The sequence below is a fragment of the Molossus molossus genome, unplaced genomic scaffold (assembly GCF_014108415.1).
Source record: "Molossus molossus isolate mMolMol1 unplaced genomic scaffold, mMolMol1.p scaffold_m16_p_16, whole genome shotgun sequence".
Classification (NCBI taxonomy): domain Eukaryota; kingdom Metazoa; phylum Chordata; class Mammalia; order Chiroptera; family Molossidae; genus Molossus; species Molossus molossus.
Genome location: NW_023425351.1, coordinates 37,484,065 through 37,503,631, shown reverse-complemented (window position 1 = coordinate 37,503,631; position 19,567 = coordinate 37,484,065). Strand labels below are relative to the sequence as shown.

Genomic DNA, 19,567 nt, shown 5'->3' with positions numbered 1-19,567 from the left:
GAGCCCCTTGGACCACCAACCCCAGCGAGAAGAAGAGAGGCCCTCAGCTGCTGGGGAGTCCTTGTCCCAAATTGATTCCTCAACACACTGAGATCTCCTGACATCTACTTTCCATCCCAGATCCCCTGAAGAAGGGGAGGGGCTTAGGGAACCCTACTTTGTCATGTATCATCAATAAAGTTCACTATACCCAAAAAAAGAAAAAGAAAAATATTAAGTATTTAAGCAAACTATACATTCCGTTAACAATCCCCATGACCTTTAGGAACTCAGCAATGGAAATATTGGAAGGCAATAACACATTCATGATTATGGGACAATGGAATACTACACACGTATAAAGCATTGAACAGAGAGAGAGAGATATGTGACCTCTAGGTGTGGGATCTTAACATTATCTGGCACACAAAGGTGTACCTTGACACCTGTCTGTCCTGAAATGATTAGCTAAACTGTTGGAGATTGAGACAGAGAAGCTATGAAGGCCCCTTTACTCACACCCCTGAGCAACGAAGTTTGTAAAGAAAAGGGAGTAGAGAGGTCACAAGGTTATATCTCTTCTTTAGAAATGTTGAATTGACCTAACCTTGAAGAACACTATTTTGAGTCATGAATTCATTCAACCAGTAACTTTTGAACACTCACTATGTGCCAGACACTGTTCTGGATACTGGAGATCAAATAGGACCCTCTTATGGAATTTACAAACTAGTGGGAAAAACAATACGGAAACACCCACAGGCATTCATAATTGAGCCACCCTTTCCTGGCATAGGAATACCCTGAGGGTGAGCTTAGTGGCTTATGCTCCTTAATCACTGTGCTTAATATTCATTCAGAGACTCAGCTGTGTTTTCATGTCATTATACTAATTAGATGCAGTAACTTCCAATTAAAGCTATGAGTGTTTTTAACCTCTCAGAGATGATTGACATGCCTTTGGAGATCTATTTTTGTCCTGCTTTCTCAAGTTTATGTCCTTTAGGTAGCACCCTGACACAGTGCAATACTACAAGCTCTATGTTTTCCGTGATACTTGAGCTATCTGTGATACTGACATGCTGAGAAGCACACTTTTGATTTAGCTAATATAATTTTGTGCTTTAAGCATTGGGTTTACCTACCTAGGATTTTACTCTTTGATATGTTTAACTTTTTTTTGGTGTGCTGTCTTATGTTTCAATGTAAATTTTAATGAGTCAGAAAATCTTGCCTGAGGCCAAAACATGGATAATATTTATGTGCTGGGAAAGCCATAAGAACGACCTTCAGACTTCTGTAGGCTGGTGGTTTGTAAAGGAGGAGGGTTAGGTTTAACCTTAACCAGCCCAGCCCACCCCCACCCCCCTGCACCCTTGTACAAAACATGCAGTAAATTAGGCAGGGCACACTGGGTGTTATATTTCAGCTATGCAGTGATATCTAATCCCAAGTCAACATTTGTTCTTAACTCTGGATGCACTGTATTAAGTAGTTAAGAACAAGTTTTCTCTCAAATATCCCACAAAGAGTATTCATTAATTACAACTGGAAAAATAGTATCTTTACAACAGATATCTGCAAATACCACCGTCACCAATGATGGTGATTTCATGTTCTTATATGAATTAAAAGCAATAATTTCCAGCCCTGCCAGTGTGGCTCAGTGGACTGAGCGACGTCCCATGGACTGAGAGGTCCTGGTTCGATTCCTAGTCAGGGCACATGCCCGGGTTTCGGGTCGATCCCCAGTAGGGGGCATGCAAGAGGCACCAATTGATGTTTCTCATACCGCTGTTTCTATCTTTCCCTCTCCCTCTAAAAAAATCAATAAAAGCATTTAAAATAAAGTAGTAACTTCTAATTAAATTGATTTCATGACATTATCAATGATGGTGATTATTGACTGACATTATGTTCTCCCTGATGAGATGCAATGGGAAGTATACAGCATCTCCTCAGTAATAGTCTTACCAAAGAATGTTTAACTGGAATCTAATCACGAGAAAAAAAGCAGACAAACCCAGATTGTGGGACATACTGTTAGGCAATTGACTTGGACTCTTCAAAAATATAATACTGTGAAAGACAAAAAAAAAAAATGTGAATGCTCCAAATTAAAAGAGATTAAAGAGATGTGGCAGCTGAATGATGAGGGTGCTAAATCCAAACATGAAGAAAAGGAGAGTAGAAGGGAAGGGAGAGGAGCAAGGAAGAAAATCTCTATAAAGAATATTTGGGGCCCTGGCCAGTTTGGCTCAGCGGTTAGAGCGTCGGCCTGCGGTCCGGAGAGACCCGGGTTCGGTTCCCGCTAAAGGCACGTACTTCGATTGCAGTATGTCCCCGGCCCTGGTTGGTCGTGCGGGTGGCAGCTACTCGATGTGTCCCTTCACGTCGATGTTTCTCTCTCTCTCTCCTTCCTCTCTCTCCCTCCCACTCTATCTGTACAAAAAAAAAAAATGGAAAAATATCCTCGGGTGAGGATAAAAAAAAAAGAAGAATATTTGGGTGGAAATTGGAGAAATTTGAATATAATCTTTTTATTAGATAATCCTTATGCTTGGTATTAAGTTCGTTTGTTGAATCTGATTGTTATGAAGGAGAATGTCTTTGTTCTTACGAGATACATACTGAAATTTTTAGGTATGAAATGGCATGAGGTCTGCAACTTTCAAATGGTTCAAAACACAAGTAAACGTATATATATAGAGAAAAAAACATGGCAAAATATTAATTGCTGAATCTAGGTGAAGGGAATGTGTGTTGATTGTATTATTCTTTCAACTTATCTGTAGGTTTCAATTTTTTTTAAATAAAAAAAGAGGTGGGGAGCCCAGCCAATGTGGCTCAGTGGTTGAGCATTGACCCGCGCACCAAGAGGTCGCCTGTTCAATTCCTGGTCAGGGCACATGCCCAGGTTGTGGGCCAAATCCCCAGTGAGGGGCATGCAGGAGGCGGCCAATCGATGTTCTCTCTCATGGAAGTTTCTCTCTCTCTCTCCCTCTCCCTTCCTCTCTCTCTGAAATCAATTAAGAAAAAAAAAAAAATGTTTTTAAAAAAGGAGTGGGGAGGCCAGGAAAGCATATTTGAGGGTAATTATTACAGAAATCTAGAATGAAAACGTGAACCTAAAAATAAAAGGTCTGCCCTGGCCGGTTTGGCTCAGCGGTCAGAGCGTCGGCCTGCGGTCCTGAGAGACCCGGGTTCGGTTCCCGCTAAGGGCATGTATCTCGGTTGCAGTTTGTCCCCAGCCCTGGTCGGTTGTGCGGGTGTGTTCCTTTCACATCGATGTCTCTCTCTCTCTCTCTCTCTGTTCCTCTCTCTCCCTCCCACTCTACCTGAACAAAAAATGGAAAAATGTCCTCGGGTGAGGATAAAAAATAAATAAATAAAATAAAAATAAAAGGTCTTCCAAAGTGCAAGGCAACATTTATTTGAGATCAAAGAATAGCTATTCCAAACACACTGATTCAGGCAGAAACCCAAACAATGTTCTGATTAGGAGACAAAGGCAATGGGTGTTTATGAGAAACAGAAGGGAACAATTATATCAGTAGAAGGAAGGCATTTCTATTGGTGCAGATAACATAGTAATGTTTATTGTAAAGAATGTTTTAAATTTTCAGTTTGATAGACATCTGTATGGTAATCATAATATCTGCTTTCTTGTTGCTCTTGAAAGCTTCTTTGGGACACAGTGTTGCCTAGGTTATCTTGCCCTGTTTTAAACATCCCAAAGGTTTGAGGCATAAAATGTGAAAGGCAGTTCCTTCCTCCGGCATGGCAGCTCCAGCTTCGTTTTAAAGTGACTCCATTTATCAGTTTTTGAAAAAACAAAAGATATGAGAAAACACTCATGCACACAGTTGAGTTGCTACACCTCCAAGGAATAAATCCGGGACAACGGATGACACTGCGGTGGGACTCACAAGCGTTTTGTTCTGGTGCATACTCTGTCGTCACCAGCCCTGTGATTCTGGGCAATCTGCCTGAACTCTAATCATTTCCTAGGGCTCCTGTAACAAACTGTGGCTTAAAACAACGGAAATGTATTGTCTCACAGTTCTGGATACCAGAAGTAGAAATCAAGGTGTCATCGGCTGGCCATGCTCCCTCTGAAACCTGTAGGGGAGAAGAGTCCTTCCTTGCCTCTTCGGTGTTTCTGGTGATTTGCCAGGGATCCTTAGCTCAGAGCTGCAGCAGCTCAATGTCTTCCTCTGTGGTTACATAGTGTTCTTCCTCCCGTGTCTGTTCCAGTATCACTTCTCTAGTGAAGACAGCAGTTAGAGTGGATTAGGACTTACTCCAGCAACCTCATTTTAAGCTTGATTACATCAGCAAAGACCCTATTTTTAAATAAGGTTGCACTTATAAATACTGGGGTTAAGGCTTTGACATATCTTTTCGGGGGACACAATTCAACCTATAACACTCTCCATCCTTGTTTCTCCAACTCCCAACTGCTCTGAGAGTCTGAGGCTCTGTGTGTCCACTGTTTTCAGTTCAGACGTTAGTGTTGGACAACTAAGGGACTCAAGAGAGACTTGGTGAGGAGGAAGTCCTAGGTCATTACAAAACAGAGGAGAAATGCAGCCTTTGGAAAACATAATTTGTGTATACGTTCTTGATGTGACAGGCTGTTTTATTTTGCTCATCACAGTTCTTCTCTGTGTCCTCATTTTTACTTGTCTGAATGATTGTTGGTCAAAAGTTTTTAATTTTATGGGTAACCAGGTGGGAATAAAATAAGAGGCTAGCATTTAAAAAAAAGAATTGTCCTATCACTGGTGATTTCAGAAGTTGGATAGGCCGCCAGCTAGAGAAGATTAATGAGGAAAAACAAGACTCTTTTCTCTATCTTTGTCCTTCAGGCTTTAAAAAAGCAAGATAAGAAGAGAGGATGTTCTATAATAAATTAGTGCAGCTGCCCCTCCTGCTGGGTCAGCTCTGAGTATCTGGAGGAGGAGCCCTTTAAGGCCTGGGGGGGGGGGGACTGCAAGCAGGGGGCAGCATCAATGGAGAAGAGAACTGTCCGGATTCTTCCTGATGTCCCTGTGCTTCAAAGAGAAAACTGTGTCAAAGCCCGGAAAGGGGAAAGCACTGAACAGCAAATTGAAAGAGGAAGAACCCCAGGCCCACAGTTCTCAGTGGGACGTGTGCACAAAGATGCACCTGCCTTTCTCCTGCATCTCCGTCCATGTGACCTAAGGTGGACACCAGGTCTGTAAACCAGGACAGGGTGGTGGTCCATCTGGGAAATCTCTGACTTGTGGGCATAAAGTAAAAACCTCAGCGAAATAAAATGTCCAAAATTAAATAATGCTATTTTTTCCTGACTTTTGGAAATTATTAGATAAACAATTGATAATTCGGTTATGTTGTCATTGTGAAAGTGTGCTCAGTCACTTGCTGCCACCCCTAGGTAAAAACATTGGGAATTCACATGGTGTCACTATTATTCTGGCCTTTCTCTGCCATTCCTTCAGCCTTGGGAATTGTGGGTTTGTCAACATTTCCATTAATACCTCTTGTTTCAAGGCTTCTGTCTTAGTGGCTGAAAATTGCATTGTACTGGATGGAAGCCTAGAGGTAGTTTCCTTTAGCGCTATAGCAGCTACATTCTTTTATGGCTATATATGACTTTGTAAGTGATTTCCTTATCTTTTTATTTAAAAAAGTAATTCATACGTCTCAATTCTTAGCTAAGATTGCAATGTGAATCACGTGACGTAAACATGTACGAACAGTACACACATCAAAAAAGGTGCTGCCATGGCAGCAACAGAACAAGGCACGGCCAGGAAGTAATGAGATCGATGTGCTGATAATCAGTCATAGTCGTTCATGGTCACGCATTGTGTATCTCTGAGATTTGCAGAATAAAGCAGAAGGGAAAAGAAGATATGGTCTTAATTTAGAAATGTAAGTTAGATGTATTGCACTTGTTATAGACATTGGGATCTGCTCATCAAGTCATAGAATTTCAGTATCTGAAGAAGACCTTAGATGTCATTTTATCCATCAGCTATGGATACTTATTTCATCAATCCCACATTCCCTCGTTCATACTTCTAATAATGTATCAGTTATTTTTTGCTGCATAAAAAACAACCCCAAAACTTAGTGACTTAGAAAAAACAAATCACTGAGTAACTCAAAAGTCTGGGTATTGACTAAGCTCAGCTAGGTGGTTCTTCTGCTGGTCCTGCTTGGGCTCACTAATGTGGAGTTCAGTCAGAAGCTGATTGAACATGAATGGCCTCACTCGCATGGCTGTGGCACAGAGGTAGTTATACCACGTGTCTGCAGCATCTGGCAGGCTACCCCAGACTGTTCACTGGCCACTGGACTCCAAATGCAGCAAAAGAGAGCATACCCCAATGCACCAATCTTTTCAAGCCTCTTTGTGTCTCATTTGCTACTGTGTCATTGGCCAAAGCAAACCACGTGGCCAAGTTCACATGCAAGGAAGTGAAGAGATAAGACTCTATTTCTTAGTGAAAGGAACAGCAACATAAATGGAAATATGCAGCCATTTGTTTTTATTTGGAAACAAGGGTCTCATCCTGATAGCTTCAGCTGGGATCCCCCGAGTATTCAGTATTTCCTGAAAAGAAACAGAAGGGGAAATAGTTATTGGTCTATGTGGATGAAGGACTGAAAAGCCTCCTAAGGGAAGTGAGAGAGAGAGAGTCACAAGATTGTCCAAGGATGTTAAGTTAGTAATAGGGGTGGGTACACCCCAGCACAGCCCTTGTTTGTCCCTCAGCGGGTCCCAGCCCTACACGCATGATCTGTATGCAAGACCTGAAGAGAAGAGGTTGTAATAAAAACAACACAGTAGGGTTTCAGTGAAGTTTCTAGGGAAGATATGGGGATTTAGAGGGTGATGGGAACATTCTTCATGTGGGTCTTCTCTGCTAGGGCAGGGAGTGGGTGGGCTGGACCCAACCTACTTCTGGACTAGAGTTCATGTGGGAGAAGAAATCAGCCTGAGGCAGGCATCCAGGTCTTTGACACCTGCTTTGATAGACTGTCCCTCCTGGAGGAACTCGCAGCCTCAGCAGGTCAAGGCAGGTGAGAAGATTCATTTTACACACACACACACACACACACACACACACACACACACACACACCAGACATCCCCTCAAGTCTCTCAGATGAACTGGAGGACACTGAGGGAACTGACATTCCCACAGAGCAAATAAGGCTGGTGCCTGGCTGTTGGCCATCCATGTTTAACCAGGAAAAGGGATTAGAGCTGTCCTCTACTAATGAGCCCTGCTTTTTTTAAAGATAAATTTTATTAATTCATTTTTATTACAGATGTTTCTCCTTTTCCCCACATTGACACCCTTCTCCCTGCTCCCATCCCCGCTTCATGGTAATGTTGTCTGTGTCCATTGGTTATGCACACATGCATATACGTTCTTTGGTTTATCTCTTCCAGCCCCCGCCCTCTCCTCCTAAGGTTTGTCAGTCTGATCCCTATTTCTATGTCTCTGGGTCTGTTTTGTTCATCAGCTCATTTTGTTCATTATATTCCACAAATTAGTGAGATCATGTGATACTTATCTTTCTCTGACTGGCTTGTTTCGCTTTGCATAATATTCTCCAGGTTCCTCCACGTTGTCTCAAAGGATAAGAGATCTTTCTTTCTTACAGCTGCATAGTATTTCAATGCATATATGTACCACAGCTTTTGTATCCACTCATCTGTTGATGGACACTTGGGCTGTTTCCAGATCTTAGAAATTGTAAATAGTGCTGCTATGAACATAGGGGTGCATATACTCTTTCTGATTGGTGTTTCAGGCTTCTTAGGGTATATCCCTAGAAGTGGGACCACTGAGTCAAATGGCAGTTCCATTATTAATTTTTTGAGGAAACACCATATTGTTTTCCATAGTGGCTGTACCACCAGCCGTGTACTAGAGTCCCCTTTTCTCCACACCCTCACCAGCACTTGGTGTTTGATGATTTGTTGATGATCCCTGTTTTTGTAACGTGGCCCAGGCAAAGCTTTACATTGTGGCTTGTTTTTGACATGTCTGGACTTCCCATATAGATTCAATTGAATGGTACTTACATCCTTTGACCTACATAAAAGAAGGAGGTGTCTAACTATTGTGCAGCTGGGTTTCTTCTGAGCCACCACCGTTTTGCATCAGTTTTGGAATGAATTCTACAACATCACCCAGTTTGGGTTAAGGGATAGGTTTTATCGGGAAAAGGGAAAACCTATAAGGCAGATTACACAGAAAGATCAGACATGCCTCCTGTGGATCCACAGAGAGACAGGCGAGGCTGCTCTGCAAGAACATATTATGAGTTTATATTCTAACAGAAGAGAGCCCCCCCCCCCTTTCTACCCATTAATCTATAAAGCAAATATAAGAAAGATGTCTTGTCAGTGGGGGAATGTTGAGGCTAATTGGTCCAGGAAGTCTGGATTTGGGGCCCAGCTGTTTGGGAATTACTGGGAAAGCAAGTTGTGTAGTACCTGGGGACCCTGAGGTGCAGTCCTCCTGCAGGGGCCAGGACACTACCGGTCCACTGTCAAGCTGAGCTTAGCCACAAACCTTCTGCTGAAGGAAGCAGGTCTCTGCTCCCTGCTAGCTCATTGTCTAGACAATCAGAGTGAGCTGCCAGGGTCATTTTCAGACTGTTTCGCTCAGCACACTACACTTAGTGACAAGTCTGCAGCCAGGATGCCTAAAACTTGCTATGGTGGCCTTACAAGAGCCCCTTTACCTCTCTGACCCTTCGTAGAGGTTCTAGTACTCACCCTATTTGTAGGTTGTCAGGAGATTAAATGAGAGTGATCAAACCACTAAAATGGGAGACTGGCAATATAGCCAGCAGTACTTGACTATGTTCTTTTCTTTTTCTTTTTTTTTAGAATTAAAAGGTAAATCATAACCAACCACGCAAATGTTGGTAATTTGTCCAAAATGACCTTCCAAAATACGTCCCAATAGCCAATGTAAATTCAGTCCATTCTTCTAAGCCTCCTAATTCTAAAACCAATATAATGAAAAATGGGTGCTCCGAATAGTAAGCTGGGGCATTTCAGCATCCCTAATCACAAAAAGGAAGAATGTGGACAGACACACGTAGGAGAAAGATTAGCCAACCCTTTAAAGCAAAGCAAAACAAAACAAAAAAAATAAAGGGTGGTTGTGGCAGACACTGGGGGTTGACCACCCACTGGACAGCCTCTTCCTCTTTGCTACTCCTTGCTAATAGAACCCTAATTTTTCTTACCTTTCATGGATTTAGGACAAGCATTCAACAGCCTAAGGAGCAGGTCTTTGTTATTCTAAGTCAATCTTGGTGATTCCATAGGCTTGTGATGTGACTCTGGCCTAAGAGGCATGAGAGGAGGTCTTTGGGGATTCCTGGGAAAGGGTCTCCTTATTCTTTTTTTTTTTTTTATCGTCACCTGAGGACATTTTTTGCATTTATCTTCAGATAAAGCGGGAGGGAGGGGAGGAAGAGAGAGAGAAAAATTGATGTGAGAGAGACACATCGAGTGGTTGCCACCCACCCACCACCCACCCACACGACCCCAACCGGGGCCAGGGACAAACTGCAACCAAGGTATGTGCCCTTAGTGGGAACTGAACCTGTGACTCTCTGGTCCGCAGGCTAATGCTCTAACCTCTGAGACAAACCAGCCAGGACGGGTCTCCTTATTCTTGATAGAGGATAATTGCTGAGAGGTATGCTGTCTGCAGACTTGCTGTGTGAAGAGGTGATGCGGGGCTTGTGACATCTTGCAGTCCTAGAAGGTGCTGATAAGGAATCAACCTTCTGAGAATGTCAGAGTAGATAGATGCAAATAACTTAGATTCTTGATAATATCATTAGACCTTTAAAACACAAACAAGTCCCAACTCTGAGCTCAATGTTATGTGAAATAATAACTTCCTCACTGTTTTCAGTCAGGTGAGTCAGGGTTTCTCTTACTTGCAGCCAAATACATTCCTAAGTGATGCACTGGTTAAGATTTGTTAGTTGACTTTTTAACTGGAAAATGTGAATTAAATCACTTCATTCTAGTAAATTTAGGATTTATTGTAGTGGATATGAAAGAATTTTTTAAGTTAAAAATACTCTAAGATAGAAATTACTACATTTTTCTTCCTAAAAATCTGGTTCTTGATAGCCATTCTTTCTGAAATTATTATTTTTTTCACTTTTTTTTTTATCCTCACCCGAGGACACTTTTGCATTCATCTTCAGATAGAGTGAGAGGGAGAGAAGGAGGAAAGAGAGAGAGAGAAACATCACTGTGAAAGAGACACATCAACTAGCTGCCACCCACACGACCCCAACCGGGGCTGGGGACAAACTGCAACCAAGGTACGTGACCTTAACGGGAACTGAACCCGGGTCTCTCTGAACCGCAGGCCAATGCTCTAACCGCTGAGCCAAACCAGCCAGGGCTAAAATTATTTTTAATCACTTCTTTTTGCAATCTATTGCCAAATTAATTCAGTTTGGTGAGCAACCAAAAAATATTAAACACAGATTACCCTGGAGCATTTGCTAGAATCCAGCTAGGTTATGTTGCAGTACAATAATGTTCAACTACGCATGTCTGGAATTTCCCACATGTCAACAGGAAACACAGCATCCAGCTCGTGAGCAGATGAGTGCTGTGTAGCTTAAATTCCCTGAAAGGAAGTCCAAAGTGCAGACCACCCGTGTTGGATTCCATTTATTTGTTTTAGTTTAGAGGTGCTCTTAACAGCACAGTTCACAGGTCTATAGAGAAAATCTAGAATATGACACCAGAGTTGGTGTTCTCTTGCAACTAAGATAATACCTAAAAGCATGAAGAGCAGCAAGAACTGAGAGATTTGAAACAGGTGTGACTACAGGTAAGAAGTTGAGCCACTGCTTACATTTCTTGAAAGAGGGGACTGGGGAAACCATAGAGGCCCCAGTTAGATAAAAGGAAAAGCCAAGGGCAAAGGGGTCTTATGCCTCACTTCCAGCTTGGAGCTCTGAGAGGAGCCCACCTCACCAGGGGAGGCTACAGAATGGCCATGTGGCATGATCAGGCAGTGAGAGGGTTCCACGTGCCCCCTGGGGGAACACCGAAGTTCAAGTGGGTAAGAAGGCAGATAATGGCGGGGCACTCAAAGGCTAAAGGGGACCAGTGCCTCACTGTTGGAGGCCAGGTGGGATACTATTGTAAAGAGGATTGTTCTCCTAATTTCCTTTTCAGATAGTGTATGGTTACTGTGTAGAAATAACACTGATTTTTTTTTTTTATCCTCACCCGAGGACATTTTTTTTTCCATTTTTTTGCACAGATAGAGTGGGAGGGAGAGAGAGAGAGAGAAACATTGACGTGAAAGGGACACATCGAGTGGCTGCCACCCGCACGACCAACAAGGGCCGGGGACAAACTGCAACCGAGGTACATGCCCTTAGCGGGAACCAAACCCGGGTCTCTCCGGACCGCAGGCCGATGCTCTAACCGCTGAGCCAAACCGGCCAGGGCAAAATAACACTGATTTTTATATGTTGATTTTGTAGCCTCTGTTTTTCCTTTTGTTTCTGTGCTTTTGGTGATATATCTAAGAAACCATTACCTAATCCAAGGTCATGAATATTTACACCCATGTTTACTAAATGTTTTATAGTTTTAGCTCTTACATTTAGGTGTTTGTTCTATTTTCAGTTAATTTTTTTTTTTTTTTTTATCCTCACCCGAGGATATTTTTCCATTTTTTGTACAGATAGAGTGGGAGGGAGAGAGAGGAAGGGAGAGAGAGAGAGAAACATCGACGTGAAGGGACACATCGAGTGGCTGCCACCCGCACCACCAACCAGGGCCGGGGACAAACTGCAACCGAAGTATGTGCCCTTAGCGGGAACCGAACCCGGGTCTCTCCAGACCGCAGGCCGACGCTCTAACCGCTGAGCCAAACTGGCCAGGGCTATTTTCAGTTAATTTTTGTATATGGAATGAAGTAGGAGTCCAATATAAAAGATATTCCACCCTGGCCGGTGTCGCTCTGTGGTTAGAGAGTCAGTCGGCACATTGAAGGGTAGTGGATTCAATTCCCAGTCAAGGGCATGTACCTGGGTTGCAGGTTTGATTCCCAGCCCCAGTCAATGCTCGTGCAGGAGGCAAGCAATTGATGTGTCTCTCATGCCGATGTTTCTCTCTCTGTTGCTCCTGCCCCCCCCCCCCCGCCCCTGCCTTCCTTGGGTGAGGATTAATAAAAAAATGATATTCTCATAATTTCACCTAACCTTTAATTTTTTTTAATGTGGATATTAGAAATTTTAAAATCATACATGTGACTCACATTGTATTTCTATTAAACAACACTAAAATGGATCAGTGGCAATATTGGAATCATAGCTATACATTCTATAAAAATGTGCTGCATACAATGCCAGGTTCCATTCTAGGTACTATGGATATTGAGATAATGAGGCAGTTACAAATATTTTGTGAGAAACAGGCAAGCAAACAAATTCACCCTGGTGGAGGAGCTTGTTCTTTGCTTTATATGTCTATAAACTCAATCTTATTTGTTCCAAAGAAAACAGCACCCTGAAAGACTGACTCACACTTACCATCCTCATGAGAGACTAATGTATAACCATAATGCCATCATTTTCAGTTTTCAGTGAGATCTGTAGTAAAAACAACTATTATTTATTGAGCAACTGCAATATGGGGGCACTATTCTAGGCATTGTGTCATTTAGTCCTTGCAATGACCCTTTGAGATATAGTACTATCAACATTCCCATTTTATAGATATAGAGTTGCAGAGCTTTGAAATAGTTTGGCCGAGGTCACACAGCCAGAAAGTTTTTTTTTCTTTTTATTGAATTTATTGGGGTGACACTGGTTAGCAAAATTATAAAGGTTTCAGATGCACAATTCTACAACACATCATCTGTACACTGTATTGGGTGTTCATAACCCCAAGTCAAATCTCCATCCATTACCATGTATCCCCCTTATGTCCTCCTCTACCTCTGCCAACCCACAGCTGGAAAGTTTCAAACTCAGTAACCATGCTCTTAACCACTACACTCTATTGCCTCTTGTCAAATGTACTGGATGTCCGTGTTGGCCACTCGGTGGTTTCTGTTCCTCTGTGGAAGGATCTACACGCAGAGCAAAATTATTCTTAGGAGATAGCTTAGTGAATATAAAGTCAGAGCAAGGAGAGCCAATGACATAAACTGAATGGCTAATGGCATCAAGAAGCACAATGTAAAAATATACCCACTGCTGTGATAAGGGAATTGAATCTGGGGAGTCATGGAATCCCTTCCCCTGGATACTGCCAACTTCTGCCTTTCTGTGCTTGTGTTTATTTTCTTTCTTTATAATTATTTTTGGAATGGTAGTTCCACTTTCATTGATACATCCTTCTTTTGACAGTATTATATCTGCAGTCATGTTCCTGCTCCTCCTGTTCTGAGTCTAGGAAAGATTTTGTGTTTCAGGTCATTGATTTACTGCACTCCTCCACTAAGGGCTGGCTTGACTAGTCAAAGCAGCAGAGCTCTGATGGACTGCATTCCATGTTCCCTTTGCTTCCTATCTCTTATCTAAGTCCTGGGGTGTTTGTGTCACCACTACCATCTTTGTCATAGTAACTGAGACTCACCTGGCTAAAATGATGAACCTTCTTGATCTTCCTGCCTAACACGTCTTCTCTCCCCTAGGGCCTCCACATGCATGCTGCCATCTCAAATGGCCCCTGGCTTGACCTACCCTTAGAGGGCTGCCTTCAGACTTCAAAGTCAGCTCCTCAGCCCCGCCTGGAGGCTCTTCATGACCTGGCCCCGCCTCCGCCTGCAGCAGTCCTCCCCACCACGAGTCCTCTGTCCTGCAGTCCACCACCTGGATACCTCTCCTCCCATCTCCCCCTACGTCCCTTCCTCTGAAACCTGTCTCTAGTAAAGCAGGCTCCTGGTCTCCTGCACTGTCCGCTCTCCTTTGTCAGAATTACTGCCTCTCCTCCAGGTGTCCTGTAGTGCCAGACAGCAGGACACAGTCCGGCTCCCGTTGTGTTTACCTCTGTGGTGTTGGGAGTCCTTCCGCTGGGCTGCCTGTCTGAATTCCTTTAGCACGGCATTCCATAGTTATCATTTACCTGCCTCCTTCCCCGTTTCCTGGTGCACCACCCCTCCCAGGCCCGAGTCTGATCGCCATGGTCCCCTCAACCCTGACTGAGTTCATGACGTTAGAGGCGTCCAGTAAATGTTCCCTGAAGGAGTCAGAGATGGAACTAATTAATCCCAGTTTTTCTTTTTCCAAACAATGTGACCTTGGGAAAGTTATATAACCTCTCTATAACTTTGTTTCCTTTCTTAAAAAGGAGGTAATAACACCTGTTTGCAAAGGTTATTGAAATAATGTATATTATTTTTTATGTAAATGCTGGGGTGGGGGAGTGAATGTGAGGGGAGATCCATGTTACATTATAATATTAATAAAGCTACAATTTTTCAATGACTGTCACATATCAAGCGTTTTAGACATTGTATCATTAACTACTCCCAACTCTTTGAGGAAGGGATTATTGTACCCATCATGCAGATAACAAAACTGAGTCCGAGGAAGTGAAGTTCTAGCCAAGCCGCAGAGCTGGGATTCACAGCGTGCCTTAGAGGTTAAGTAATGCATTTCGGGTACACTCTGGGGGCAGGCTGGCTGCTGGCTCCAGGCAGGCGTCAAGCAGAAGACCTGGTCTGGACTGTCCTCATTTCACACTTACCCTGAAAAAGTTGAAAGAGAGCAGAGGCTCAGAGCAGGGTAGAGGAACTGTGATTCGGTTTGCAGAAGTGCCCACCACGCTTGCCACAGGGACCAGTCCACAGGGAGACAGAGGTCAGGAGAGAAAGGGAGAGGAGCTGGGAGGCAGAGAAGCAGCTAGGTGGCTGCTGGACAGTGACAGAGACGCTGCTGTGTAATGTGACGAGGCACGGGGAGCCCAAAGCTGTTCTGGGCAGCACTCCCTGGAGCTGAAGCACACAGAGGTCCTGCTCTCTTCCTCGTGTTCACAGAGCTGAGTCCGTAATACAGGGTCAGTTTGCATGCGTGCGTGCGCGCGCGCGCGCACACACACACACACACACACACACACACGCTTTGATACTGAGCCCCATCACACCCGTGAATCTTTTTAACTTGCTTTCCAAGTTTTGCCTCTATATTTCCCAATGTCTCTAGGAGAAGCTGCATCTCTAGACTGTGGGGTACAAGTCAGAGTGGGTGGGGGGAGGCACTTGAGGAACTCAATACAGCAGCCCTGGGCCGCACTGGTGAGCTAGTTCTTTCGTCGGAAGCTCTGATCCTTCTAGTCCACCAATTTTCAACTGGTGTGCTGCCAGAATTTTTAAAACATACAATATCTGACAATTTAGTCAGGGGCACTCACCTCTTTTCCCTTAGATCGCCAAATAAAAAAAAATGACAGCAGCCAACACAACAATAGCCATCTGGTGTGAATGAATCAAAATTATACCTATTTTTTAGTCAGATTGGCAAAAAACATATTTTTTGGTGTGCTGCAGAATTTTAATAGTTAGTTGATGTGTGCCATGAGATGAAAAGGGTTGAAAATCACTGTGCTTGTCCATCCAGAAGAAATGTTACTTAGTGGTTATAGGTAGGAGCCTGGGTTTACATATGTCTCCACTTTCACTATCTAAAGGAAATGAATTATTCTTTGCTATCTGAATCTATTTCCTCACATGTGAAGTGGGAATAGTAATAGCATCTACCCCACATGGTTGAGGAGAACATTAAACAGAAAAGGACTGCCACTGTGTAGTTAGTCCTTGGTAAGTGGACATTATTATTCTCTTTAAATCTGCCCAGGGGTTAATAGTGGTGCATTCACAACTTGTCTATAGGCTTCTTATGCAGATGCTCTTGGTTTTGACAAGCCAGGATTTGCAAATATTTACAGATTGGGGAGGGGGGGGGGAGTGTGAGGGCTTTCTTCTAGAACTTTAATAAAGTAATCCCAACCTTTGGGAAGCTGGTTAAATGGGTTGAGGCTATTGAGTCATATCTCTGTGACTCTGGGGCGCTCTGCACCATCAGGGAGTCCTCTCACGCGGGCACCTTGACAGGCTAGACTTGGCGGTGATTCTGCTATGCCTCCTGAGGCTTGGAAGTGCTATTCAAACTGACATCTCTGTCCCAGCAGACTATGAAAACTGTGGACCTGCTCATGACAGGGCGAGAGTCCCTGAGGGTTTCTATTTTTCTCCTCCTCTACCTGGGGAACTTATACAATGCCTGCTGACAGCCCAAGGACAGTACTGGACACTCGTGGCTGGCTGATTCCAGGAGGGGAAAGGGAGGTCTCTGGCCTTCCAGCTGGAAGGGCACTCTCGAGTCATCCAGTCCAGCCTCTCAAAGGCTTAACATCCAGCTTTGCTTGGCTGCAGTCTCTGGACCCTGAGAGAGAAGATGCCTACAGAAAAGGGCTCCTAGTGGCTAACTGGGCTCAAACTTAAAAGCAGAGTCTAGCAGCCATTTCTAAACAGGGGCCTCTCATGCAAAGCACACTTAGGCTGAAGCCTGCAATTGAACTGGCTGCCTCACACACTGAACTGCCTGCCTGCACTGTGTTCCTGCCATCCGAGCCAAAGCTTATAAAGGAGTTCCTGGAACAGTATTTCAATCAATAGGACTGAGGCTGTCTCTTCAATTGGAGCTGCACAGCTATATCCACCGCCCCCCCATCAGCGTCTTCACTGACCAATCAGAGAGGTTCCATTTTGACCAATTAGGACAGTGCTTATTGGACCAATCAAACTTCAAGGATTTGGGGTGCTAGTTTGCACAAGAATGGACTAATCATAAGCTAAGGGTGTGGACTTCTGTCACTAGGTCCCCTCCCTTCTGGCTCAGAGAGTTCACTTTCCCTTTCCACCGAAGACTGAGTCTCCCCAGCTGGAGCTGAAACACCGAAGATATCTCACCGGAGCAGAGTGTACAACCAGACAGGGACCTGGTCCCAGGGCCACCTGGCCGGGGGCTGCCTCACAGCCTGCTGTGCGGCTTCATAATTGAGCTGTAATACTCTTGAGCTGTTCCACAGCCATGAAGTATCGCAACTGAGCTGTTTGCTCTGAACAGTTTCCTTCTTCACTGCACCCAAACTGGGGATTCCTATTGGCAGTGACTTGGGACCAAAATCATTGGTTGACAAATCTCTTCTTTTTTTAAGACTTTTTTTTTTTTCTGGTTTCATCTATTTAATTAGCTCCATGAAGGACATCCTAAATGCTACATGAAACACAACAGAATATTTTTTCTTCCAGTATTAAAAAAATGACATTCACAAGTATTTTAAGAAACTTCTATATAATCAGGGCAGTAATCTTCAGTAAAAGACAAAAAAAAAAACCAAACCTCTAGGTAATCATGTTCTTGATTTCTTATAGTTACATTTGGAAATTGCTTCCATGATAAACACTGTATATAAATTTTTTAAATGTCCGTAGACATACATTATTTTGGGGGAGGAGAGAAAAAAATCAGTCTGGCCAAACTTTTTTCCCCCCAGGACCAATGCTGAGAAACCAAACTAAAAATAAAAACACATGGAACTTTCTAAAAGGGCTTTGACAAGCTACATTGGGAGCTCAATTGAAAAATAGAATAAAACAGATGTTTCAGTGCAGCTCCAAAAGTCTGTCTAAATACAGCCATTTGGAAGGACGATCCTGGATCAGAAGTTTTATTTCTTGTGTATCCACACTGGGTGTGGCATGGCTCATCTCAGTTGTCCTTGTTGTCTCTGTAATTTCCTCCTGAGTAGTGGTCATAACCACCTTGGCTTCTGCCACCAGAGTCTCTGGATCTTCCATGTCCATGTCCATATCCATATCCATGTCCATATCCATATCCATATCCTCCAGGTCGACTGTCATACCTGCCACTCCCATTGCCTTGGTCCCCACCACCTCTAGAGTAGCGCGACCACGCCCATGGGCCCCAAAGGCACCCCCTCTGGTTCCCCTGGCTGACTTGCCCGCATGGTCCACGCGGATCTGGCGGCCATCCGGAGACTGTCCACGCATGGCTCTCATGGCACCTGAGGCATGCTCTGGATTGGGGAAGGTAATGAAGCCAACCCCCCGGGATCCCTGAGTCTCCTGGTCCTTGACAACAGCCACCTCAGAAAATGGCCTGAGCTGCTAAAGTGATCTTCCAGAGCCTGCTCGTGGTGTTGAAGTTGAGCCCTCCAACCGGGAGCTTCCCTTCTTTAGAGGACATGGCCGTGAAGAGTCGTGTCCGAAGCCGCTACTCTGCCCACTTGCACGCCTTGCTGGGGGGGGGGGGGCACACACCAGGAGGCAGGCGGAGCTGCTCCTAGGCAGACACCTCACCTGGAAATTAAGTAAAGGGGCTGGGTGGACAGATACCGCCAAGGAACAGTGACTGACGAAGGACATTTTTTTTTCCTTATTGGTTTTAGAGAGAGAGTACGGGAGAGGGAGAGAGAGATAGAAACATCAATGAGAGAGAGCATCGATTGGCCGCCTCCTGCATGGTCCCCAATGGGAATCTGGCCCACAACCTGGGCACGTGCCCTGACCAGGAATTGAACCGGTGACCCTTGATGCATGGGTGGATGGTCAACCAGTGAGGGCCGGGTGGTTGACAAACCTCTTATGTGTAATGGGCAAGCCTACCCAACACCCCCAGGACCTCTTAGCTCACAGTCTCCACCACAAAGTCCTGGATGAATAGCATACAAGCAGGAATATGCAAGTGAGAAGCCACAAGGAGACCCTATCTTATTCAAGCCCAAACAAGGAAAATCAGAAAGGCCATCATCTTGTCCTGCAGACCTGACTAAGCAAAGCTGTGAACAGGCCTAGATTGAGCTTTCTCCTGATTTATGAACCTGATTTTGTTCTTGCTGTATTTAATTTATTCAATTAACAAAATGCTCTATTTTCCCTTTATTATAAGCAGAAAATGTTCTCCATAAAATGTCCTAAATGACTGTGCTTTTGAATTAAACATGACCCTCATGGGCAATTTTTGTGCATATTGGAATGTATACAGTGTTACGGCCCTTTAAAAAGTGTTTATTGATAAGAATTACCAATAAGTAGGCTCTCTCGATAGAGAAGGAGCATAAAGCCTCTCCTTCCCTTACCTCTAATACTTAGCCAGCGCGCATGCTTAGAAGCTGATCTGGTAGATCCTTCTTTGAAAACTTTTCTTTGCTTTATTATCTGATGGCGATCCTGAAATGTTTTGCCAGTTCCCAAAGGAAGCAGTGGGGAAAGACAGAGTTACTGCTGCTCAGATGGAAGGAGGTTTCTGGGTGCCCCACAGAGCCAGTCAGCCACGCTTCTCTCTGGCATAGGCCATGCCCTTATGAGTTGTGTAATTGGAGGCAAGTCACAGCGCCTCTCTGGATATCAGCTTCCTTATTTCAGCAATAGGAATGTCCACAGCTGACCTACATGCCTAATACATTGTTGCAGGGGTGAAATGACAGAATGTACAACAAAGGGCTTTGTAGAGGCAACAAGCCATACAGCTGCAAGGGATAA

The 19,567-nt window shown here is 44.0% G+C and overlaps 1 pseudogene; it reads right to left on the bottom strand.

The window, feature by feature from the left end:
- Window positions 1-17,774: 17,774 nt before the first annotated feature.
- Window positions 17,775-18,272, bottom strand: LOC118631777 (annotated as a pseudogene).
- Between the last annotated feature and the right edge of the window lie 1,295 nt (window positions 18,273-19,567).